Source organism: Anas platyrhynchos, chromosome 2 (genome assembly GCF_047663525.1).
Source record: "Anas platyrhynchos isolate ZD024472 breed Pekin duck chromosome 2, IASCAAS_PekinDuck_T2T, whole genome shotgun sequence".
In the NCBI taxonomy this organism is placed as follows: domain Eukaryota; kingdom Metazoa; phylum Chordata; class Aves; order Anseriformes; family Anatidae; genus Anas; species Anas platyrhynchos.
The window spans coordinates 92,416,451-92,441,541 of NC_092588.1; the positions used below are offsets into that span (position 1 = coordinate 92,416,451).

The following is a 25,091-nucleotide window of genomic DNA, read 5'->3' on the forward strand; positions in this document are numbered from 1 at the left end:
ACATCTATGAGACAAACAACTTCTGGTGAAGACAGATTTGTGAAGTTATCTCTGTTCTATACTCAAAAACTGTGTTTGTTTTCCTTGCTTTGCATTCCTCTTCCCTACAACAGCCCCACTGTAAGTGGTGTCATACTGACAGCCAGGCACATATACTGTATAAAGAAAACAACTAAAAAAGCCCTGCTTCTGAACCTATCGTACAGATGATCATTTTGTGGCATGGCTCATGGTAGTTGTTTCACAAGGATTAAATTGATACTTTCCCATAGTGCTGTATAAATCCAATGCACTGCTTTGATCCCATTTTCCTTCCTGTTTTGGTGGGCTCAGATATATGGATGACTTTGCTCACAGGATAGGATGGAAGGAGATGCAGTGAACAAAACAATACAAATAAATATTACACAGCACTTTCTTTCTGTTTGCCTAACATAGGGTGAGTTCTGCAAATAAATAATCTGACTTTGGTTTAGCATGCTAACATGGAAAGGTTGATCTCACTTGCAGACTCCTTCATGAGTTTCCCACAAACATTTAAGTGGAGCAAATATATCTGAGTAGCAAGTGCCAAGGTCTGTTTGGCCTGATGTATGTGAAGACAGCCCAAGGCTGTTCTGTTTCTACAGTGAAGTCTTTAAAGCATTAACTTTAAAATCTTCATCACATTAACTAAACAAGAAAAAATCACTTTCTTTGATTCCAATTTTTCCCTTTCAGTCCTGTTTCTGCTCTCTTCTCTAACATTAGGGATTGGCTGGAATTTGACTCTGCCAGTCCCTTCTTTCTTTTTACCTACTTCAAGATATCACCTGCGTAGGGGAATGCAGAAACCTTTCTCCATTTGGCATAACTTTCACACAACCAATGTGATCTGTGCCATGGCACTTGGGCAAGATTGTGTACATACAATTAAAAAAATAAAATAATTAAAAAAAAAATGAAAAGGACAAGCCCCCGAGTGCTTTGAATCTTATAAAAGATTGTTTTGATATCCTGCCTTATGTGTAATTTTAATATTTTTTTTTCTCCCCAGTGATTTAAATTAATTTGAATCAAATCATTAGTCCCCAGACTGGTACTGAACATAATGACTCATCCCTAAATTAATATTGTCTACCCTGAACTACTCCTGTCTAAATCACTGGAAGACTCATGCTCCTCACAAAGTCAAATACATTCAAATGAGTTCTGCAACAGTTCATTAGGTACTGATGTAATTTATGTGTCTGGGCTAACAAAGGTTTCTTGCTGTGGCTTAAAATGGACAAAGTATGGGTAACTAAATGAGTGTTTTGAAATTTTTGACATTTCCCTGTGTGGGGAAAAAGGTAGGGTGGAAAGAACAGTAAGCAGAGTTTGAATGAGGACAAAATGCAGCATTAAGTACTGCAGGAATTTACAGCTCCAACCTTGCTTCTTCCTAGTACAGTATAGCTTTATATAATAAACCTGCCTCTCTTTCAGCAAATTCTATTTTATAAATAATGTGCTTGACATCAGCACTTGAAAGGGGCTATACTAAAGAGATCTGTTAGCATGAAGAATAAATGCACATAATTAGGCTGAGTTCAGTGGTTTATGTGAAACAAGTCAGTCATTTTAGATGCCTGTTGTACATTGGACACCTCACATCACTGTATTACTGTACCACGTACTATATTTCAACTGCCTCAATATTAGGGGAGAGACTGGCAACAACGCACCAAGAGGAGATTTTCTGTGGCTGTGCATGAGGAAATTCCTCCCGAAGGTCTTATACAGTACAGCTCCAATTAAACAATTGGAGAATTCATAATTTTTATCAGCTGAGTATCAAACCTTTCTGGTTTTAATTGTTGTTGTTGTTTTCCTTCTAATTATCATCTTATGACGGTGGCTATTGTTGTGTATTACCAAGCCCACCCAGTAAATGAGCTTCTTTCCTTGTACACCTGTGTTGACAGGGTATGGCATTTTGGAGTTAAGACTTAAGTAATCTTGGCCTCCTTAGGGGAAGAAACTGTCAGTTGTTCCACATAATGAATGGTAGGTTTATGGTGTGAGGCATGGCCTGTAGTATTAAGCAGCAAAGAAAGCATGCCTGTCCTATACTGTAAAATGCTGGCGTCAGGTTATGGTAGCTGTAATAACAAATAACTAAACGATACAACTTGACAGCTGCTCCGTTTTATAAAATATGACTGTTTGCCTAATTTCTATGTTTTCATGAACAGTTAGAACTTCCTATCTTCCTTCTATGAATAAGAGAGAAGTAGCAGTGATGGAAAAAGAAATAATATAATTATTTCCTTTTCCCTTCCCTTTGCTGCGATGAGGTGATTACCTGCCTATTGAATTCTTTAGTACAGGTCTCTTCTGAAGCAATCTCGGGGAGCATTTATATGACCAGCCTTGCTTGGACTGGTTACTTTTGTAACCGGAATATGCTGAATGCAGACAATATATTTCATTGTGTCACTTCATTCAGAGGAAGTGAAAAAATAATGCTAAAAATGAGTGACTGAGATGGTGGAAGTGACATTCAAAATGTCCATTCAGAGGGTTTTGGTATAATGGATGTGAATCACACCCATATCAGCAGATTTGCTATCTGGAAGCCAGTTTACTGCAATGCTTATCTAGTTGTATTTCTGCAACTTCTATGTTGCTGGTAACTGCTCAGTCCCCAGGGTATGTGGAGATGGGCTGATGTGACTGCTTTTCATCTGCTGACCATCCTCGGTCCTATATTGCTGCCATTGTTTTCAAGGTACTGAAGCATAGAAATTTCTTGTGGAAAACTGACCGAGGCACAGTCCTGGGTCTATTAGTAACAGGTATTTTTATAATAGATGAAATCTGTCAGAATCATAAGTCCTTCAAAAGTATACAAAGTATTTTTTGTACTTTTGATTCTACTTTTATTTGGGATTAGTCTTGTGGTGCCTTTTTTTTTTTTTATTTCCCTGATATCAAGTATTACAGAACCTGAAATAGTCATAGAAAAGTTACAAGAACACTTTAAAATACTCCGTAAAAGGTTGCTTTGTGTCTTTAGGCCTTAAAAATGAGCAATGACTTTTTTTAATTTGTTCTTCATTTAATGGGATTTCTAAACTATATATGCATGGACAAATTGTTGGCTATATCAGAATAAGCTCACTGAATAAATTCTTTAAACAATACAGTAAACAAATCCATTAGTGAAATATTTTACTTTGATTCTATAAAAGCTGTAGTTCAATCATGTAATTTTCTCCTTTGGCAGATTTTCAAAGTTTTCAAAATATAGATTGTTCTGTAATTTTAGTCCCCACAGCTGTGGCAGAGAGTTAATTTCCTTACTAGTGAAGCCAATCTGCATAATCATGGTCTGAAACAATGGTATTTTTTCTGCTTTTCCTGCTGAATGTCTGCCTAAAGTGATTCTAGTCCTATCACAAACTGCTTGCAGGAATTTAGAGCAGAATGCACAACAGAGAGGTTTCACGTGAAAAATAACATAGTGAATGATTTAATACTCCTTCAAACTGATTGTATGCATAAACGTGTGTACTACTAGCACCGTAGATGAGTCGTACCTCACATTCATGCTTCCCAGCGCATTATTTTACATGTAGACTCCTCTTCTTGAAATCTCATGCACACTGCATTTCCTACAGACAGCCCAAGGAAGACTCCTGCTTTCCCAGAGGTGAGCAAAGACTTAAATTTGTACAGATTCCCACATAAAGTCTCTTAGAATGTCTCAAAAAAAAAAAAAAAAAAAAAGACAGGCCAGAGAGTTGACAGGTGAGTACTGCAGTGAGCTTCTGAGAGCACGTCAGCTGCTGAAAGCAAAGTAGTAATTGGGCAAGAAGAAACTGTGGTGATAAATGAACTTGGATAATAAATATTGCTGCAGAAATTGATTCCCGTGCGGTATCAGTGAGGACCAGTGAGGTGCAAAGGGATATAAAAGCAAAAGCAAGTTTCTGGCATGCTGATGATTGCCAGGCAGTCTTTTTTGCATCAGAGGTCCAGGAACCGAAAGGCTTTCCATGCCCTAGTAAGTGGGATTTTGCTGACAACTTCAAGATTTCATGGCATGCCCAGTGTGCCTTTTATTGCTGTCTGCCCTCTGAGATGGCTTATTCTGTCCAAACCCAGTAGTCAGGTGAATCCTGTTTTTTAAAAACACCATGAATAGAGAGGTTCAGCACAGGTTCCCGTTAGCCATGTTATGAAAGACCTCCGCGACCCATTCACCCTTTGCCAAATATCACTATTAAGAATTCCAGTTCAGACAACACAAGTTAGATATATGTGCATACATATCTGTTTATATGTTATATGTGTATATATATATATTCATACATATGAGAGCCTTGACAGATGTGAGCAGGATGTGTTATAGCTGGTTGTAGCATGTTGAAGAGACAGCATTATAAGTTGTGATAAACCATGTGGCTGATCTGCATTTTAATTCTACAACAAGCCATAGCAGTTGAACCACTGTTTTCAAAGCTGTAGTTAAGGTGAGCAAACTGCATCTAATTCACACCACACATGGGAAGCTAAATTTCCAAAACGGAAGAGGACCAAAGAACTGGTTCACATAAGGGAAAGTTAACAGCTCCCTCAGGGAAAACATAGGACTAGAAAGGTATAACTAATCCCTGTTTACAAAATGCAAGAAAGAAGTACCTTGCACCCTGGTTCCCTGAGCAGAGGGTGCTTGAAGAGAAAACAAAATGTAAGCTCCAGACTGGAAATTTGTTTCTTCCAGAGCTCAGTGTTATATTTCCCACATGCCAGCTGCTTCCACTCTGGAAAGCAGAAGCTACAAAGGTTCAGGAGGTGCTGAGCTTAACATTAAAACATGTGTTCATAAGCCTGGGCACTTTTCAGAATCCAAGTTTTGTCTTTCCTACTATATAGATGGGGAAACTGAGGCACAAAGAATACAACCTGTTTAAGGTCAGACAAGGTGTCTGTGATACAGCCAAGATAAGAACTCAGCTCATTCCTTACAGTGAGGCTTCACCATTTCTTCCAAAAATACAATTGGTTCAAGGTCACCCTGGCACCCTGCCCTGCAGCACGGTTTCTTCCCTTTGTTGTAATTTTGACCAACTCCAATGTTGAATTATTTTAACTAATAAACAGTTACGATCTTACTTGTTCTTCCTTTCACAGAAATTGAGGCATGTTTATTTATTTTAAGAAATCAAACAAAACAGCCTTCCAACTGTTATTACCTTTCAGAGTAGACATTAAATCCCAGGATCTCTTTTTAGATTTCATTTGTCTATGTTTTTCTTAGTCTAACTTTATTGCACAATATTCTATTTATTTCAAAATTTAGGCTTTTGCTTGAAGTTGTGCTGCTCCCTTTTCTAGTTATTATAATGTGCTATTTTAATTGCTGTAAATAATCAAACTGTTTTGCACATAGAAATACCATTTCATTGTTTAATTTCTGTACAGATTTTATTCATTTCTATCATAACTAAGAGGCAGAAGTGATTAGATATATAATGTTAGTTACAGATGATAAAAGTTGAAGTCTGTCCATTCTTTCTAAGCCTGATGTAGTTGCTGTACTACTCATTAAATTCAGACTGCTGGTGAATTTAGATATTGAGTGTCATTATTTTATCTATGTCTCTTGCTGCTCTCTGCTGTCCCACTTCTTGAGATAGCAACAGGAATCTGATAGTGCCGTATTCTTCAGGGATGCCATGTGTTTCACGTAGTGAGACACCTTTGCTGTTTCTGTAAACAAGCAAGCAAACAAATGCAGCTGAAGGACTTGGGAATGACTTTGCCATTGAGGAAAATATTCTGTGTCCTACTCACGCTGTTTTTCCAAGGCTGTAACTAAGCAGTCTTTCAAGGTTCCCCTTCTCTTGTATCACTTAGTGATTATATTGACTGGATCTGTTGTATTTGCAGGCTGTACTACAGGGTTTGGCATCTCCTGGAAGGCCAGGAAACCTTTTGGAGGCTTTACTTTTGATGGAGCATTGGAATACAATGCTTGGAAAAGAAAGCAAACCATCTTCTGTCATGAGATCAAGGAGGGAACTGCTGTTCACCCTCTTTTGGTAAGAAATATCACTTGATGTGTTCACACCAGTATTGCTGGGGCTCTGCATGCTGTGCTAGCCCTCCAACAGCTATGAGAATCATATGACAAAGTTTTTAATCTCATCTGCAGAAACCTATTATTTCACTGAATGTTTCCTGATCTTTATATGTGGTTTCTCAGTATTGGGTATACATGAGAAAAGGTTACTGATAATATACATCACATTGATACTTAAGGGGGGGCTATGTTCAGCCTGTGTGTGTAGGGAAGACTGCAAGGTGATGGGGAGGTATGCAGACAGAGTCCTGGCAAGTGGGGGAAGGAGGTGAACAGTGGTGAGACCCACTGGGTCAACCAGAAAAGCTGAGTTTAGCTCTTATTCTTAAACTGAGGTTCATTAGTTTGAAATGCTAAATGGACCGTCCACTTCATGGGTCAGTGCTGATTTAGAGGAATATGGCAAAGCTTTTAAACCCAACTAGCTGAAAATTGACACTGAGAGCTCTTTCTTGACACCTATGAGCAGCCTGCTTTTGAAAAACGGTGGGCTTCAGATGTCACTGGTGATTTTGCACCAGTGGAAGGAGAACACACCAGGCTGTCCTGTCAGCCCTAGAGCAGGGTTTTGTCTTCAGATTACAACCTTGAAGACTGAAGAGAGTTTTAAGCTACAGAAGTAACAACAACAAAAAAACATTAAATGATGGTTGTACAGTAGGTCATGGAGCCATGTTCAGAGCTCCATAAACACAATTACCTGCCCTCATGTGCCAGCTTGGGAGCTTGTTCCCAGTGAAAGTACCTGCCCTAGGGCCCACCAGGTCACAGCACCTCCTCCTCCTTCCAGGTTCTCCTGGCCCTGGCCACAGCACCAGGAGGGAGACCCCAAGCACTGCAAATCTGTCTGTCATTCCCTCCTTGCCCCATACCCCAGGCAGAGCACCACTGGGCAGGGCTCACAGGGACACCAGTCCTCCAAAGACCAGCACGTGACATACCAGGTTCCTCACTATCACACAGGCCTTTTTTCAACCATTTTTCATCCATTTTTCAACCCTAGACCTCTTCCCTTTCCTTTCTGGTTTGCCACTCACTGTTTTAGTCTAGCCTCTTCCCACCACAGGACGGATTAGGGTTTGGTTAGGAGGGAGTGAGACCCTCAAAGGGCAACATTAAAGGATGCCTGAAGACATCAGTGTAAGTCAGTGTAAGTCCTTTGGTCTCATTAGTTGCAGCTGAATCACAAGCATGCTGTCTGCATAAGGATGAATTTTCCCTCTTTCTTCTTTCCCAGCCCCTACCTGCAATACCTTATGCTCAGCTCCTCTGTTTTTTGTTGCTGCTATAGGACTGTAAGTTTTTTTTCGTTACCCATGACCTTCTCCCTACCCCCCTTTGCCTTGCTCACACATCCTGGAGAACCTCAGACCACTACTGTGCTGCTGTGGCCTTAGGTTATGCTGTTTCACTCATCCTCTGCTGAGTGTGAAGGCATATTAACTGCAGCTTCTGAGTGCTGCAGGATTGGCAGAGCTACTGATGGAGTTTGCTTTCCGTTCTCAGGGCTGGAGCAGTTGACAGATGTTTGGAGGATTTCTTGTCTCTGGACCAGTGCTTCGTCTGTTCCAAGTTATTCAAAACACAAACAGGGTGTTGGCAGGAATGAAACCTGCTCAGAACTGGGATGTCAAAACAGAAGTATATTTTTAAAAAGACAAGTGTCAAAAAAACATGTGTTTGCGTGGTTTATAGCAAGATGTATTTAAATGGTTGAGATTTTCTTCTTTTAACCCCTTGGACTCTCACCTGAAATGACATTCTTCAATATCTACAGCAGTTTTCCTGCTTAAATGTGTCAAGAGTGTTTTGGGTCCTGGCTTCCTGCTCTGCTGATGGGTGGATTGGCCATGTTTCCAAGGTGTTTAGAGTACTAGCTAATAACATAATTTGGGACTATCTTGTGAAGTGTACTGTTGTAAAGCTGTAGTGTGATCCTGCAAATGCCTTGAGCAATACTGTTGAACAGAATGGTGGAAGGGGCATTTAGTGAGAAATAAAATTGCTCAAAAAACCAGAGAGGGGTGAGGGAGAAATAGAGAGAGGAGGATGGTGGGATTAAACAACCTGGGTTTAGAGGAGAAAATATGCAGTTTTTTCATATTTCCAAATCTAAATCAGTATAGGTAGAAGAATTTTGGGAGAAGATAGCTGATACTGCTTGTCTGCTAGTTCATTCAGCTGCTGTCTTATTCAGCTGCATGAGTGTAGTAAGGCAGGACTGGTAGCTGATATGAAAATGAATCGACACCTGAGCCTTCTGAAAAGGGGTGCACTCCTGGCTGAGTTACAGTATGCAGGCTATACGATAGTAAATCCAGTCATAACTAAAGGAGTAAGATTCCTTCTATGAATTTTTTAGACAGTAATCCTAACAAAATTCAAGGAAAAACATGGGAAACAAGTGTTTAAATAAGCAGTGAAAACAAAGTTCAAAAAAAGAAAGAGGTTAAAAATTAAATAATTTCAGTTATATTTGTTCTGTCTTTTTTTTTTTTTTTTTTAGTTTGATGATTATTTGGAGAGGAAACAAAAACATCTCTCTGCACTAATAAATCAGCAGATTGCATCTTTGTTGGTTTTTCAGCTGTTGCAGAAATACTTCTTTCTTCAGCTATTGATGCTGTAGATGTATTTCTCATGTGGGTGCCACTGCCATGATTTTCTACTAAGTTATAATCCTTGTTATCAGGACAGAGTCATGCAGTGATACTACTGATCTCATGGTAGTCTGTGACCTACACAGTAATCTGTTGCTGCATTTTCTTTTGAGCACGCCTTTGGTGACAGTGGATTCTTGCTCTGTTGTCACTACCCATTGTCATGACAACGTGCTTGGTAGGAACACATTATTTTTAGGTGTTTCCTGTTCTTGTGGCAAGTAGTACGGATGCTCCAGCATTTTCAGTTTTTGTTGATGTGTGATGTGGAACTGAAGGCTCCAAATGTACATGCATGGTAGATTTATGAATTATATTTTGGAGCTTGCAGCACTTTTATTACCTTTGCAACAGTCTGGACTGTGACTGAGTGCCTGTTCCTTTTTCTCTCCAGCAGATGGATGGCTGCACAACCAGGGCCCAAGCTAAAAGCAATGGGACTGATATTCTTTTTGCATTATCATATGGCTTCAGCCCCAATAAACTTGACCGATACTTAATGTAAGTGACAAATGAGCAAAATCTGCTGCATGCAGTGGATATTTTACTGATTTCTATTATGTCCTTTTTTTTTTTCCCCTCTCATGTTAATGAAAGTAGAATTTATATATTCTTACTGTCCAAAAAGAAAACACATAGCCAGGGAAGATGCTGCAGGGTTTTTTCTACACAAAGAAATGGTGATATTCCCCTATGCTAGATTCATAATGAATGTCAGTTTTGATCTGTTGGTGTGCGTTTGGGGGTGGCCACTACTTAAACGTTCGTACTTAAAGCATTAAAACATTTTGTAAACTACTGTAGCTGAGAGCATTAGGTATACCTACTAAGATAGCATAAAAATTGGTGAGTGGGTGTGGAGATGGAAAAGGACAGAAAATTATTTAAAAATAAAATTTAAAAAAGCAAACCTGGGCAACCTGTATTTCACATAATTGTATCCATACAATAATACATCCTTATTCTCACTAACTACCAGGTTTACAATGTATTTTCTTTCTGTCACTAGAGGCATTTCAGCCTGCTATGTTGTGAACCTTATGCAAAGGTGGGCTCTATCTCTGGACATGTTGCCAGGTTTCTTGCTGATCCTAGGAGCACCCCGCTGCCTCCAGCCATCCCTGCTTGCTTTTGAGGCAGACCCAGCAGATTGAAGCCTGGGTTTGAGTTGAGGAATGCTGATCCTCTTGAGGGTAGGAAGGCTTTGCAGAGGGATCTGGACAGGTTGGATCAATGGGCTGCATTCAATCGTATGGGATTCAACAAGGCTGGGTGCTGCACTTGGGTCATAACAAGCCCATGAAAGCTTGGGGAAGAGTGGCTCGGAAGTTGCCCAGCAGAAAAGAACCTGGGGGTGCTGGTTGACAGCTGGCTGAACATGAGCCAGTGGTGAAACCAGGTGGCCGAGAAGACCAACAGCATCCTAGCCTGCATCGGGAATAGCATGGCCAGCAGAACCAGGGAATTGATTGTCCCCCTGTACTCAGTGCCGGTGAGGCCACACCTCAAGCACTGTGTTCAGTTTTGGGGCCGTCACTGCACAAACGATCGGAGTTGCTGGGACATTCAGAGAAGAGCAATGCAGCTGGTGAAGAGACTGGAAAACGGGGTGTGAGGAGGGGCTGGGGGCCCTGGGGCTGCTCAGCAGGAGCCTGAGGGCAGAGCTCCCTGCTCTCCACAGCTGCCTGAGAGGAGGCTGCACCCAGGAGCAGCTTGTTGCTCTCCTTGCTCAGGTGACAAGCAACAGAATGTGAGATGACAGCCCCAGGCTGCACCAGATGGGTTTGGGCTGGGTGTCAGGAAGGATTTCCTCACAGAGAGGGCGGCCAGGCCTTGGAAGGGGCTGCCCAGAGCCGTGGTGGGGTCTCCATCCCTGGACGTATTTAAGAGTTGTGTGGATGTGGCACTTAGAGGCGTGGTTTAGTGGTGGTAGTGTTAGTTTGATGGTTGGACTTGATGATCTTAAGGATCTTTTAGGTCAACCTAAATGATTCTGTGGCTCTGTGAAATACAAACCTATAATGGTGGGTAAGGACTTCTAACATGGGAAGTTGGATAGCATGTTTACCGTGAGAGGACACTCACCAGATACATAACCCTGCTGTGCGATGGAACTAGAAACTGGGGGCACTTTTAATTTCTGACTTGGAAGCCAGCAACACTAAGCTGAAGTGTCACTGTCCACACCTAAAAAGCATTCTGATTTTTGTTCCCTCTTCATTCACCTTTCTTTTAGGAGCAATTTATTTTAAATTGATTTTGCTATGAGTGGGTCTGCTCAGAGGCAGTACACCTGTTACATATATTGAGAAACTGACTCCTGACTTTAGTGGGAGCAGGTGACAGTGTTTTAAATTAAGCTGTCCTCACTGCAACTATCCTTCTTTCCTTTATCTCCCCATCCAGCCATAAATAACCAGGCAGCAGAAGGCAGGTAGTATTATAAATTGTCAGGCTACACAATTGCCTCATGTTCTGCATTCTGTTCTCCTTCCCCATTATCATCCATTTTAAACTAGAAGTTCATCCATTTGTGGCTGTGCCATAAGGGTACATCAAATAAATTGGTATTGTATTTAAAAAGTATTAAAGAATACAAATATATGACAATATATTAATAATGCTCGGCAACTCAAAAAAACTCATACGAACAGGAGAGTAGTGCTTTGTTACTGTCATTTAAAGACCAAGGGGAAGAGCGATTATCACTCATAGAGTCTCATTTAAAAAGATGAGTGCTGGTTTCATTTGCTGTAGTGGCCCATGATCTATTAGCCCTCCATTTCCCTTATACAGTAGGTGTTCTTCTAATAAAGAGCTCACTATTTACTTCTCAAATGTCAGTATATCATCTGTCCTATATCTTCAGGGTGGTTCTACTACCTGGTTGCAGGCATGAATTGCAATGAGATATGGACTTCTTTTTTTCCAAAGTGATCAGCTGGAAAGGCATGGCACAGCAGCTGCTAAGCTGCTGGGGTGTCTGGCAGGGGCTCCATCCTTGGCTAGCCTTGTCTTGCTCTTGGGCTTGTACTCACTCTTCACTTCTTATCGTGGCATTTCAGGCCACCTTGGTCTGTTCCATTCCCCCTTGTGAGGTGTTTTGCTGTATTTTGAGAGACACTCTAAGAACTGTAACCTGTTTCAAATAGCAGATACTTTCTTAAGTATGGCTTTACTATCATGTAATGTACATGGATTAGGTCTGAGTTACATAAATGAGCTCATGCTAGTACCTACAGCTCATTCCCTACACCAGGGCTGGAAGGTGACTGTAACTTCCTGCTCCCCATGCTGTTGCAGGCTGCTGTATGCATGTAAAAAGGACAATCCCAATTGCTCATCAATCCAAAGTTTCATCTTCCTGTATTATAAAATGCAAAGTTGCACTTCGGTTCCAGCCTGGAATATGGACCTGCATTTGTCAGCTGTATAATGCTGAACATATGAAAAAAAAAATATGTTTAGTTTACATGAGGGAGAACATTGTTTAATTCCTATGTCTCTTCTCATAATGTTTGCAATGTGTCTTTCCAGTCTCCCTTGCTGTTTCATAGTGATATTTTTTTTTTCAACATTATTATTTTTTCCCAAGGAGCCAAACGACAGAACAGCATACAAAGTGCAGTTACCTAAGTGATTGCACTCACTGAAAATGTGCAAATCCCAAGGCCAAGGCATACTTTGTCTGCTTCCTACCTGTGCCTAACATGTAGAAAATGATGAATTCTGTGAACAACTCACATCCTTCTTGGAAGAAAGAGACAGAACAACATCTACCCTGTCAGAAAACTTTCCACACTTTCATTGTCCAGAATATGATTGGCATCTTTAATTAAAGTCTCAATAAGTGTAAGAAGACAAAAACAGGTTTGGCCTAAACAGTCACATTCCCTGGTATGCCAAATGCATGGGTAAGCCAGCTTGTAGGTGAAGGGGACTGAAGTGGGTGCTGACAGGTAGGTGGATTTTTTGTTTTTCTTTTAATGAGTAGGAGGTTCCAAAATGTGTAGTCATGCACAAGGCGATAGAAACATCTTAACTATGCGGCCCATTTCCTAGTAGAACTGTCTGTTTCCCATTTTGGATAACCTTCCAGCATTACACAAAACCCCACAGACTGTATTCTGCTAACAAACAGTTTTAGAGCCACACACCCCTCCAATTGCCATTGAAATTTAGATGGAGAGAGATGGTTTGCATGAAAGTGATGACACAATATGGTCCATGATCTTAACAAACCAGGCTGATTTGCCAGATGGGTTTCTACTGTTGGGAGCAGACAATGCAACACTTGTGTCTGATTTTTGCAGCTCCAGGGATGGAAACCGTAAGTGGTATCACTGAAAGTAGCCGGACATTGGTCAAATTGCTTCCCCTTATCACTCTTCCAAAAGTCTTTAGAACTGTTTTTGACAGTGAAAATTTGTGCATAAATATGCACAAATGCTAACTTGAGAATTCAAAAAAAAAAAAATAATCTGTTTCTACATACTTGAGCCAAGCTTTCAGGATATCTTTCATGCCATGCTTTTTGTGCAGTGCCAATCTCAAAAAATTATACAGAACTGTTGAGAAAGAAACTGCAATACAGTGCTTCTGCTCTGCAAACTAATAACATCTGAGAGGCAGCATGATCAGTTGGGCAGCATGATCCTCTTCTTGCTTCCTCCTTTTTCGTCTGATTTCAGTGGTTAAGTCACAGCCTTCAGAAGTGACTTTTATAGAAACAGTCACTGATAAGATCAGCTTTAGCAGGAGGAAGATGATAAACTTTTTTATATTTGTGCTGTCAACTTCCAGGAGAATGAAGAACTATTTAAATAGATGCTCTGACTCCATGTAAGGAATCACTGGCCCTGGGATGTGAATACCAGAATGACAGCAATGATGTATTCCAGGATGGAGACTAATCAGGAGATGAATATGTGTTTGTCCAGTTCCATGTTAGTCTTGTTAGTTAAGCTGTCTAGTGAGAGATACAGATGGGGGCAGAGGGAGGATTTGTTATCTGCTATAACAAATCAGTCTATAAATAAATATGCTATGGAATGAGCACCATAAAATGGGGAAACTGTTTTTTTGTTTTGTTTTGTTTTGTTTTGTTTGTTTTTGTTTTTTTTTTTTTGTTTTTTTTTTTGTTTTTTTTTTTTAATTATTTTTAGAGAGATTAGGATGTTCTTTTATTCCACCCAAAACCGGAGGCACTCAAGCTAATGAGTGGGAGATGATTGTGAGAGATCAGAAGCAGGAATCACAGTCAGTAATAATCTTTTTTGCTCTGCTTCTTGCTTGCAAGTAGGAAGCTTTTTCATAGAACTCACTGATAAAATGTGAGTTGGCCCTGGTAAGGGATGTTAAGGGTAGATCTGGCAGCATCATGGGATGAGCCTTAAACATAATTTGGGGGTGGAAGGGAGCTGTAAGTGAAATATAATTATGGCTTGCCTGGCTGATAATGCTGCCTTGAAGTTGCTCTCCTTCCTGTATTGTGAAGACAGTTTCAGTGCAGCTAGTAATGCTGTTGCTAACCAACACATGAATGTGAACACTAAGAATATAAAACCACTGGCATTTTTAAAGAGAAAATGCGAAGGGTCTTCATCTGGAATATATTTGTACTTGGTAATAGCCTCTAACGGTGATAAATGTATGCGTAATATCATTTCACAAATGAGAGGTTGAAAATGCAAAAAGATTCCTCCGTGTACCCTACGTGTTTTTAGGGTTCCTGACATTGAGGAGGTCTAGCCCAGGCTGCCATCTAAAGATGGACTTGTTCATTTCCATGCAGATCTTTCTCTTCAACCTGGTTAGTAGTGAGCAAAATAATAACAAATATGGGAAGTGCTTATATTTCAGGAGACTAGATCTTACTTATAAACAGAGGAATTGCAGCACTAGTCATAATGATGTATTCAGTCTATCATCTTTAATAAGCTCCTGATGCTCTGCTCCATTTGTGCCAGACAGCAGCCCAGCACAAGCATGGGAGATGAAAGTTGCCCTTCAAAGCTGGGTCCATGACAACTTGCATTTCACCTGCATGCTCTGCCAAGCTGTAGTGCCGCACAGGGCCTGTCTCCACAGCAGAACCAAATTTGTGCTACCCTGCTAGTTTTGGGCACCGCCTCTCACCTTGTGACTTAGGAAAACTCATTCTGTGTTACCAAAAGAGGAACAAAGACAGAGATTATTGCAGTACATGAATGCCTAAAGAGCAACTGCAGAGAGATGTGTTCCATATTTAAGTGTTGTTTTCAAATCCACGTTCTTTTAAGAAGAGTCAGAAAATCTTGACGTTCCCCCAAATCATCCTTGAAATCATTCAAACATGTTTTTCTGAGACTGAGAATTAACTAGGATTGAACTATGTTTGATGTGAAGTAAATACTTCACATCAGTAAATACTAACTTGTTCCTAGTCATTCAGAATAACTTTTTGAATATGTTCCCTTGCATGAGGCACAGCAATGTACATGTAAAAGCAACCAGAACCTAGATAAATGTATTCCTATAACAGCAATACAATCCTGTTTCCTGTTAGGTGTATTTCTGATGTACGTTTTATGTTTAATCTCCAATTGTTATACTTGGAGCGAAGTCCAAGCTAGACATGAGAGACTTCCGAGGAAGTGCAGCCTCCCCTGGAGTCACCACTTCCCTCCAAATGCCAACTACATCACCACATGAGTTGTCTACAGGACCAGGTAACATCCGATTAGCCGTGGGGAAAGGGTCTGTGGATGGCTGACGCCTTTTCTGCCTTTTCTCTTCCTTTGGCCCTTTGGCTTTACTGGCAGTCATGTGTTGAGGCCAATGGCCAACCCCATGTCAAGTCGATGCAGCTTGTACCACCCTTCTGCTTCCATGCTCACTCTGCTCATCTCTGCTATATGTTCTTCTCTCAGCTGGCAAAATTTAACATCCCCATCTCTCCTCATTAGGACTTCTTAATTCTCTGCCTTGTTTCTCTTAGGCTCTTACATCATTCAAGGGCATTTTAAAGCACCTGTCTCAAGCAGATCTGCCATCTGATGGTTTTAAAAACTTAGTATATATATATATATATTTTTTTTTTCTTTTGGGGAGCAGTCTCTTCTGCTTGGGGTGAAAACAAGCTGTGCTCAAGCATTACTTCATGTCTCTAAAAATAAAAGTTGGCTTTCAAAGTGCACACATGCTCCCTCTCCCTCTGCTTCTCTGCCCCCCCTCTCCTTCCCTCTCTCCACTTGCTTCTTTCTGCTGGAGAGACGAGAGGACTTGGCAGCTACTGAAGATGGATCCTAAGTGGTGCACAAGTGCACACATAGCAATTTGGCACACAGCAGGGGCTGGGGGCGGGAGGCATTTTGGATTTGTCAGCTCATCGGCACAGCTAGGTTCTTGTCAAACAGCAGAAGTTGCACAAGTCCCTGGTGGCTGAGATACAGTTGGCAAAGCTGAATCAGTCTGGAAAAGCAAAGATGCGAGGCCATAGGATCATTTCTTCCCCCATGCTGCATCACAGTTCTCAAACAGGGTTGCAGCCTGGTGTTACCTCCTCAACACCCACCCTCTTTCTTGCGTAGTGGGCCCCAGATTTTATGTCAGTTTTGATATCCGTTCTTTGCCTGTGTATCTTCACCTCCCTGTATTCATTTATCAGCAGTTGTATTAATTGTGATTCTGTGGTAGTAACTGCTTAGGAAATGCCTCACAATTAAGGCATTCTGCCAAGTTGAAGTCCAATTGCCAAAATATGTGAATATATACATATTCACATACAGACATACATGTACATGTACATACAGACTAGCTGGAAACTTGAGTATTGATTTTGTGTTGTTCATAAGAATTTATTTTATATATTCTACCAAAATAGCAACAGTTTGCAAACATCTACCTCAGAGTGTGCTGTTGCTGTAGTGTGGTGTGCAGGGCTTTTTGTTGGGTTCAATTCCCTTCAGACAGTGAAGGAAAATTAACCCCCCCACCAACCCTCTCCTTCCTCCCCCTCCCCCCGTGTGCTAATCACCAGGTGGTTTGGCAAAAGAAAGAAGAGAGACATAAGATGTAATGTAGATTGGCCTCATCTTCAATATAAATTATTTACTTACCTGTTTAGTGCTACTAGGATGAAGTGCAACTGAGTATACCAAATTACAGGTATTTGGACACTTGTAGCAAAAACCTGGGGTACCTCCACAATGAGACAGAAACCAAGTGTGGCTTGTGAGTGCTGGGCTGACCACATCACAGGAGACCATACATGCCCTAGAGAAGTTGTGATACCATTAAAAATATGTTAATAATAATAATAAAATCAAAATATATGTGAGAAAACTCAATGATAGGGTAAAATCTCTTGGGAGATTTACATGCAGGTACATCTACAGGAGCAGGTCCAACTTTAGCCTGATGCCAGAGCCCAAGTAGCTTGTTTCATAGTGTGAGTGCTTGCACGTTACTGAGTGATAATACCAGCTGTGCTTACGTTCTCAAATTGCAGTGAGATGGTGGCTGTAAGGGGACAGACTGTGCCTGCAGGAATGTTTGGCTTGCTGCTAGACCCAAGAGCTGAGTGCTAGAAACAGAGTTGAAACAGGAAGTAGTTTCTTGAATCTATTATTTATTAGACCTCTCTTGGAGAATATGGCTTTATGTCATTTTTTTTGTTCTGACATGTTTACCTTCTTATGACATGCATTGGCATATTGCCCCATATACATTACAAGCCCAAAGCAGACAGCTAAATCCCAGTGCACCCAGAGGTGAGATAGTGTCTTACCATCACTCAAGCTTTGCGACTAGATTCTGTCTTCACTTGGTCTTAAGCTGTTTGCAATGGGAAGCCTAGCTAAGGACATGCTAAAGTATTTCCTGAAATGGATATGCTACCCGTGCCTCAGCAAAAAACATCCTTCATTAAATTGATATTTGATGCTTTTTTCTTTTAAGGAAAGCTATAATTTTCTTCCTCAGTCAGCTTAATGCCTTTGAAAGAAAGTGAACAAAACAAAATCAAAACAAAAATCACAACAAAAATCAAAACAAAATTAAAGATAATTGTTTATATAGGTGGCTGCCTGTGGTTACTTAACAGCTTTTGGCACATCAGAACAAACCAGGCTTCCCACGTTCCAATTTGGTATGTACTATAAGGGTTGCAAGAAGTCAATTTGAATCCACATTCCTTAAGAGAAATGCTCATTCTCTAGAAAGTTGGGTTATGTAGCTCTCATCACTTGACATCTTTTCTCTGAAAGGCTGTAAAATGCAAAGAGAATTGTCAAACTTACCTAATGCTATTTGAAAGCTTTAAATGCTAATTATGTTGTGACGATTTAGTCTTTAGTCTAAAGATAGATATTCTGGCAAAATGATATATTTTTTTTTAATGGAATGATTTGAATGTTTAGTCAGGGTAGAGACTATTTGGCTATTGTAGTCTGGTGAGACCATCTTGACTCAGTTGGGTAAACAAACAACAGCTTTAAGGGAAAAAGAGAACCTGCCCAAATCTTGGCCCGATCTCTATGCTGCTATCAAAAGAGATTTGGCTGTGAAAATTAATCAACTTCTTTTTTCCCTAGGGATCAAAGGGGTTACTCAGAGGATGCAAGGGGAATGTAGGGATTCAGCTGTGTCACATTTTCTAATATAGCTGTCTAGGGAGCCTCCCACATTTTACAGAAGTGGAAACATCCAGTTTAATTTCATCTTTCTCAGACTGTGGCAACGTTCTTCTGAAGAAGACGAAGTTTCTCAGTGTTTACTTTTGGTGTTTGTCCCTTTAATTCTCCTACAGTTTCACAAGTGCTTCTGGTATACTTTTTAATTTTAGCTTGCAATCACATTTTTCGAAGAGGTACCATCTGTTTCCTGACATGGTTTAAAATAACAATCCAACCAACACGAACCCCACAGCAACACTTTGCACCTTTCCCAAACTAGTATGATGGTTTCCCCACCTATATTTCTCCACAAATACTGCCACCATTGGATCTCATCCCATCTGATAGGCCTCGCAGAAAGAGGGGGTCTTGCAGCTCTTTTATCCTGAACGGAGTCATTTTAGGCAAGCAAAATGGATGCATCAAGAAAAGCTCACAGCAAGGACTATGGAAGATCTGCTGTGAACTGCTCAGAGAATTTGGAGCTAGAGCTCACGTTCATATTTAAGCTGCCCTCTGGTGCTTATTGATGCAGCAGTACATGCTGTTATTGCTGCCCCCAGTGCTTGGAGCCCCCTGTGATGCCTGGGGAGCAGAGGAAATCAAGTACTGCAAAAATTCCTTTAAAAAAGAGAAGTGGCCCAACACTGTGGGTGTTTTATTTCAGGTAGGACATTAACATGCTATGTTATCACTGCAGGTTATGCAGTGTGAGAAAGTTTTCTTGATTTTGGCTTTTATGCGCCACTTAGAGCACTGGCTTGTTGTACCTTCTCACTGCATGCAACAGCACTGTGCGTCCCTGTACTTTCCCTGTAAGAGCCTGCCATCAGGTAGCGAGATGGTGTGGGGCCCAGGTTTGCCTGCGGGTCCTGAGGACCAGAGATCTCAGTACTGAGGCAGGAGAGGCAGCAAAATGCAAATGCTCCCAAATCTATCTGTGGCTGGCAATTTTGAAAGGGCCAAAACCACTGCTGGGGGGAAAATTTGGCTGAGGTGATGAACTGGAAAGGACCACTCATGGTTCTTGGGCTTCCACCCAGATTCCCCAGCTGGTGGCACCACCCACACTTTACTTGTGTTTTCCCTTTAATTAAAGGCAGAGAGGGACAGTTATGTCCTCACGAGCTGCTTTGTGGTTGGATCACACTCCTGCCCTGGCTAATATTAGCTGCACAGCTGATTGTCATGGTTTGAGCACCGCAACAGGTGCAGGAGGGCCACAGCGCTGGAATCCAGCCCGGCCCAGTGCCGACGCTGGCACTGGCCTTCCCATTATATCAGAAAGGGCTGCGTCCCCTTGCCACCATGCCACAGCCCACTCAGCTTGCCTCAGCTGTCCACGGGGTGTGGAGCGGGGCAGCAGGCACCCTGGAAGCAGCAGAACCGTCAGCCTTGCAGTGGGGAAAGCCCAGAGAGTCTGGATGCAACCGCTGCTGCTCAGTGGACAGGGTAAGGAGAAGGCCTTAACACAGTTCCAGCTGCTCTCAGAGGAGGGAGACAGGGAAAAAAGAAAAAAGAAAAAAAAAAAGAAAAAAAAAAAAAGAAAATAAAAAACAACTATCAGTAGTGCTGATGAGCAGATATAGGCTGCATTTGCTCGTGTTGGCCCTGGTTTCTTTCCAGCGCAGCAAAACATGAGCACCTTGTTGGTGTTGGTGTTGTTTTTTGCATTAATTTTAATTGGTGTTCTCTACGTTTAAAATGCTTCTGTGCAAAATTACTTTCAATTCCAATGGCGATTAGATAGCAGTGACGTGTTTTAATAATAAACATGGGAGAGATATAGAAAACGAAATCAAATGTGCTGACTGTACTTGCGGGGAGGGAAGAAGCACTGCTGCTCTGCTCTGAAAGTATCCGATCTGCCTGCTCAGGGATAGGGTCTCAAGTCTACTGTCTCCTGACGGTTTTCTTTTCTTTCTGAAAGAGTAACATTAGCTTCTTGTGGTAAAAACCGCACAATGTCAAGGTGGCGTTTACTTAGAGAAGAGGGGGGAGCTGAAAGGCTTGTAGTGCTTCACAGGACCATTTCTGGTACCTGTTGCTGCTATGTCACTCTCTCCTCTTGACTGCGTGATGTGAAGCAGGGCCAGCAGGCAGACCAGAAGAGATCAATGTGCCGCTGTATGGCTCCCCCCAAAGAGCATGCACACATGCATGCACTTGCATGGCACCTAAATGCATGCTCATGTGTGGCATGATGCAGGTTTGCTTGTGGAGTTGAGCAGGCTCTGTGTGCAGTGTGATAGCCTGCTGCATGCTGGAAGTCAGATACTGCTGCTTCTTCTAAATTAAAACAAAAAACATTAAAAAAGTCACGTCTGAAAACCAGTGAGTTCTGCTCTGAGTAGGTGCATGGCCAACAACAGAAGGTCAACTCCAGCAGTGTTCCTAGAGAGCTAGATCGATGCAAGACCCACTGAAAACAGTGGCAATTTCTCCTTTGACTTGGAAGGCTTTGGTTCAGTGTTCTCCTCACCAGTTCCATACATGGGTAGTGGTGAAACAATTTGCTGGGAAGTTGTGGAAAAATAAGTAAGTGCTATCTGGGCCAAAGAAACACAATGTGGAGCTGATGAGGAAGGTACTAACTCCACGTGTGGCAGGTGCCTCTAGGCACAGTCTAGGAAATTTATTTCCGTGAGAGGTTTCTGTCTGAAGTTGTTAAAATTTTAACATTGTCTTGACCAGACAAAGAAACTGCCTCAGTGCTGCTTGTGACAATTGTGTGGTGGGTCATGTCTGAAAGCCCACCTGAATCTCCCTGCTGCAGGAACCACAGGGTCTGTGGGATCCTTCCTGAGCTAGGACCTCTGACTGAGGACACTGTGCTACTGTAATAATATTACTGTCCTGCTGCTCATGACCTCTCCACAGCCAGCACTGTGCTGGGGACTTGACGTGGTGGTTTGGCAATGAGGACACTATGTAAACTATGGTAATCCCATACATCTCTTACGCCTTGGCTCATGCTTCCAGCCAAGCCTTTCTCCAGCTCCCTTGCTGCTTCCCACTGCCCACCCCCCCTGGTTTCTGTTGTCCATATTTTAATATGCGAAGAAGAATTTGCTGTACCCTAAACTAGTCTTCAGAAATGGCAGGAGCTGCTGGGCAGGCTTGGGCCAGTGCTGAGTGCTGGTATATTGCTGATGGGAGGCTTGTCAAGGGCAAAGAGAGAATACATGGCCATCTCCCTTTGAAAGTCATTTATTTGCAACTTTGAAAGCATCTCTCCAAGCAGCTCAAAGACAGGCCATTTGCAAATTTGATGCCATTTTTTAGATGCAAGTGTATTTCACTGCCAGTATACTCCCGCAGGATAGTAGCAGTCTATGAGAGCCAGCTCTATTGCCTTACAAAGTATCTTGCATCCAGCTAGGAAAGAACAAGTAATGTGAATCTCCAGTGGTGCTGGGGACACAGTAGATCAGAAAATCCAGGATACAAGGCAGCACATTTAATTGTTTATGTTTTTGCCATAATGATTAAAAACAAAACAAAACAACAAAAAATATCAGAATTGCAGAAGTTTGAGAAGATTTAAAATGCTTCTCCTATTTTGCACAAACATTGCTGATCTTGGATAGAAGCTAGAGGGCATATCCAAATAAGTTTTACAATTAACTTTTCATAACCAAGCAGGTCATGCAGTCATTGCTGTATCTGCACGATTCTTTTTTTTTTTTTATTTTATTTTATTAAAATTATGTATCGGTTTCATAGGAAACTGACATTATGGGTTTATGGGCTCCTGTATTACGTGATGTAGTACATTACATTCATAATTTACCCTGCCATCATAATCTAGTAATTTCTTGGGTATTTAGCTTGTAATATCACCACAACATTATGAGAAAATCCAATTACATTTCTGAGCAGCATAGGAATCCCCTCTGGTACTGTAAACACATCACCTGGTCAAATTATTTTAACTCGGTGATAAGGAAATAGAAGAATATACTATAATAATATACAAATTGAGGTACTGAGGAAGATGATCCTTTTTGCTTCATCAACTGTTAGAAACATCTATATATATATTCTAGGGCATAGGAGTATGTACATGTGTGCATTTAAGAGTGTGACTTGTATAACCTACAAAAGCATGGGCTAGCAACTCTTAACTTCAACCTTCTTAGGATCCTGATGAGGATCAACACCACTGTTGATGAGGCTGATGATAGCCAAGCATGCAAGCAAGGTATCCCTTGGTTATATATTGACAGTCCTGCACTTCTGTGGATTTGTAAAGGAGCATTTCTTTCCCTTTCTGTCACAGAAAATCTGATGATGTCTGCTCCTCACCAAGGTCTAGAGATAAAAAGAAAAAGGCTGTTTGGCACAGACACTGGGAAGAAAAGACTGGGACAGATTTTCCACCAGGTGCTCCCCAGAGTGAAGGCAATTTCCAGACAAGTTTATTTGCAGTTACAGTTGTGTTTTGTTTACAGACTCACACCTCCTAAAAAACAGAAGAGGAAGGGGAAATTACTGGAAACAAGAATAAGAATGCATGAACGATCTGAATGGAAGCTGTAGAGGCACTCAAGTAGATTACATGACTCATCCTTTGGGGAGGTTTGAGGGAGATGAGCCCACCTGGAGGTGAATCTGTTTCTGTCTAGGTGCCTCCTGTTCTTGTCTCACTTGTTATGAGCAACCTTCACTAGCAAACTAGGACAATGATAGCATGCTCTCAGTATGACTGATTCCCTTTAAATAGCTTGTCTTGAATACAGTCAGATCTACCTAATGCTGGACTTTCCTTGTTATTTTCTTAGCAAATCCAGACATCTCTCCCTTGCTGCTACAGTAGCAACTGCACCTTTTCTTACACTCCCAACTCCTCCCCACAGCAGTTAAGAAAGGTTAGATAAAAATCTATGCAACCCACCCCTCAGGCCAAAGGTGTTAGTAGGTATGTGTGGAGGGGAGGTCATGAAGGTAGCATGGCTCTTACCAGAGAAGGAAAAATCCATCTGTTACATACATTTCTTTTTAAGGGAAGGAGAAAATGATTTGTTTACAAAACAGGCAGGTTCATGCTTCCTACATTAAAGGAATGTTGGTGGCAAGGCTCATAAGGAAGGTGCCCCTTTGAACCTTTTAACCACACTCATGCACCTCCAGGCAGGCCAAGTGGTAATGGCAGAGCGACAAGATGGAAAATAGCAGCAGGCCCCCGGCATCCGCAACTGCAGATCCCTGCGCAGTAAAAAGGCCTAGAGCAGGAGCAGGGTAGGTGACTACCAGTAATGGATGAAGTTGAGACCTCACAAAGAAATGATATAATAAATGGTTGGTCTGACGCAGTAGAAAATGTTTGGTTAGAAGTGATGGGTAATAAATAAGCTCATGTTGCTACAGATTCTCCAGGCAGTGCTGCAGCAAAAATGCTTTCTGATTTTCTTTCTCTGATGGTAAAAAGATAGGGAGGCAGTGGCTCGTAATAACCAGGCATGAATAAAACTGTTTGCTGCATGCAGTTGGTGTAATCTAAGGCTTATCCAGACCCAAGTCAAGTATTCCTTCAGCTGTAGGTTCTCAGTTGTCATAGCTAAGGTTACAAAACAACTTTCCTTGCAGCTTGTTTAATGTCACTGTCTAGAGCTGAGGCCCTTCTGTTGTATTTGTGGTCATAACACCTTTTTTCTTACACTTATTATCAGAGCTGCCAGAAAGATGGGGACAATCAGACAGTTTGCCCCAGGCATAGGCTCATTATATGTGATACATGTTAATAAATCGAGGGCCACAGACTTGACTTTTGCCCTTGAGTTTCCAAGTGTTCCTGTTTATCATTTTCTATAGTGTTTTTTTTTTCTTTTTAATTTTTGTATGATTTTTTCTCACCTGCTCATTTTTATCTGAATACAGGTAAACAGACCTCTATTGCTACTGCTGTAGCAGTTAGTTGGGTAGGCGTTCCAAGTTAGTTTTTGGTAGATAAATAAATATCATCTGTATGCATCATTACAAAATTAATAAAGACTTTGATTAAGAAATCTATTCATTGATTTAACAATTTAAAAGAGATTTCTCAAGAAATAAACGAGCAACTCTTGGTTAAAAAAAAAAAAAAAAGAGTGGGGAGAATACACAGGCTATATTTCTAACATTTTGAAGTAGCTTCAAAGAAGCTAAGTCTTACCAACAGACCCCTGAAATAAGTGAAAAAATATCCACTTTGTATTTTCATTATAAACACCTAAGCAATGCATAAGAAATTTCATAGTGATTAAAAAAAATGCATCTGAGGGTTAGTGAGCAGTCAGGAAATGAGATTGCTAAAATTAACTGCATAGCTTGAATGTTTAAGTGCAATGTGTTTTAAAATATTTTCTGCAGGGTTTCTAACTCACTCCATGAAATGACAGCTATCCAGTATTAATGCATAAAGGAGAGGCCAGAGGAGTATTTCATGTCCGCTCCCAGATGGGGTGCTAGTGTCTGAAATGGGACTAATAGGACTGTCTGAGACAGTTAGCATTTATAAAATCACCACTGAAGTTAAATGAAATAGTTCATGTGCTATCATACATTTGTATCAGAGTTTTAGAAGTTAAGATTTTAGAGACTTTGTAATTTCACTGCTTTCTTGTGCACCTGATTTCATTTCTCCTATTTTCTTAGCCATGATAAGGATTTCTGGGACTTGGT

The 25,091-nt window shown here is 41.1% G+C and overlaps 1 protein-coding gene and 1 long non-coding RNA gene across 38 annotated transcripts in view; both read left to right on the forward strand.

Annotated features, from left to right (window-relative positions):
• Positions 1 to 1,889: 1,889 nt before the first annotated feature.
• LOC140001737 (uncharacterized) lies at positions 1,890 to 9,601 on the forward strand. 2 transcript variants are annotated; one of them, XR_011807257.1, is made up of 3 exons: positions 1,890 to 2,028; positions 5,920 to 6,071; positions 9,167 to 9,601. It is a non-coding gene; the product is annotated as an uncharacterized lncRNA (long non-coding RNA). The 2 variants fall into 2 exon arrangements; XR_011807258.1 differs by lacking the exon at positions 9,167 to 9,601 and adding an exon at positions 7,619 to 8,659.
• A 10,072-nt stretch (positions 9,602 to 19,673) lies between these two features.
• Positions 19,674 to 25,091, forward strand: part of ARPP21 (cAMP regulated phosphoprotein 21) — a 203,904-nt gene continuing 198,486 nt past the window's right edge. For 18 of the 36 annotated variants that reach the window (XM_072033110.1, XM_072033107.1, XM_072033104.1 and 15 more), the window contains exon 1: positions 19,678 to 19,880. The gene's annotated coding sequence lies outside the window, so the exon portion shown is untranslated. Of the gene's footprint in view, positions 19,881 to 25,091 lie in introns of all 36 variants that reach the window. The other 18 variants (XM_072033128.1, XM_072033138.1, XM_072033139.1 and 15 more) reach the window with 8 other exon arrangements.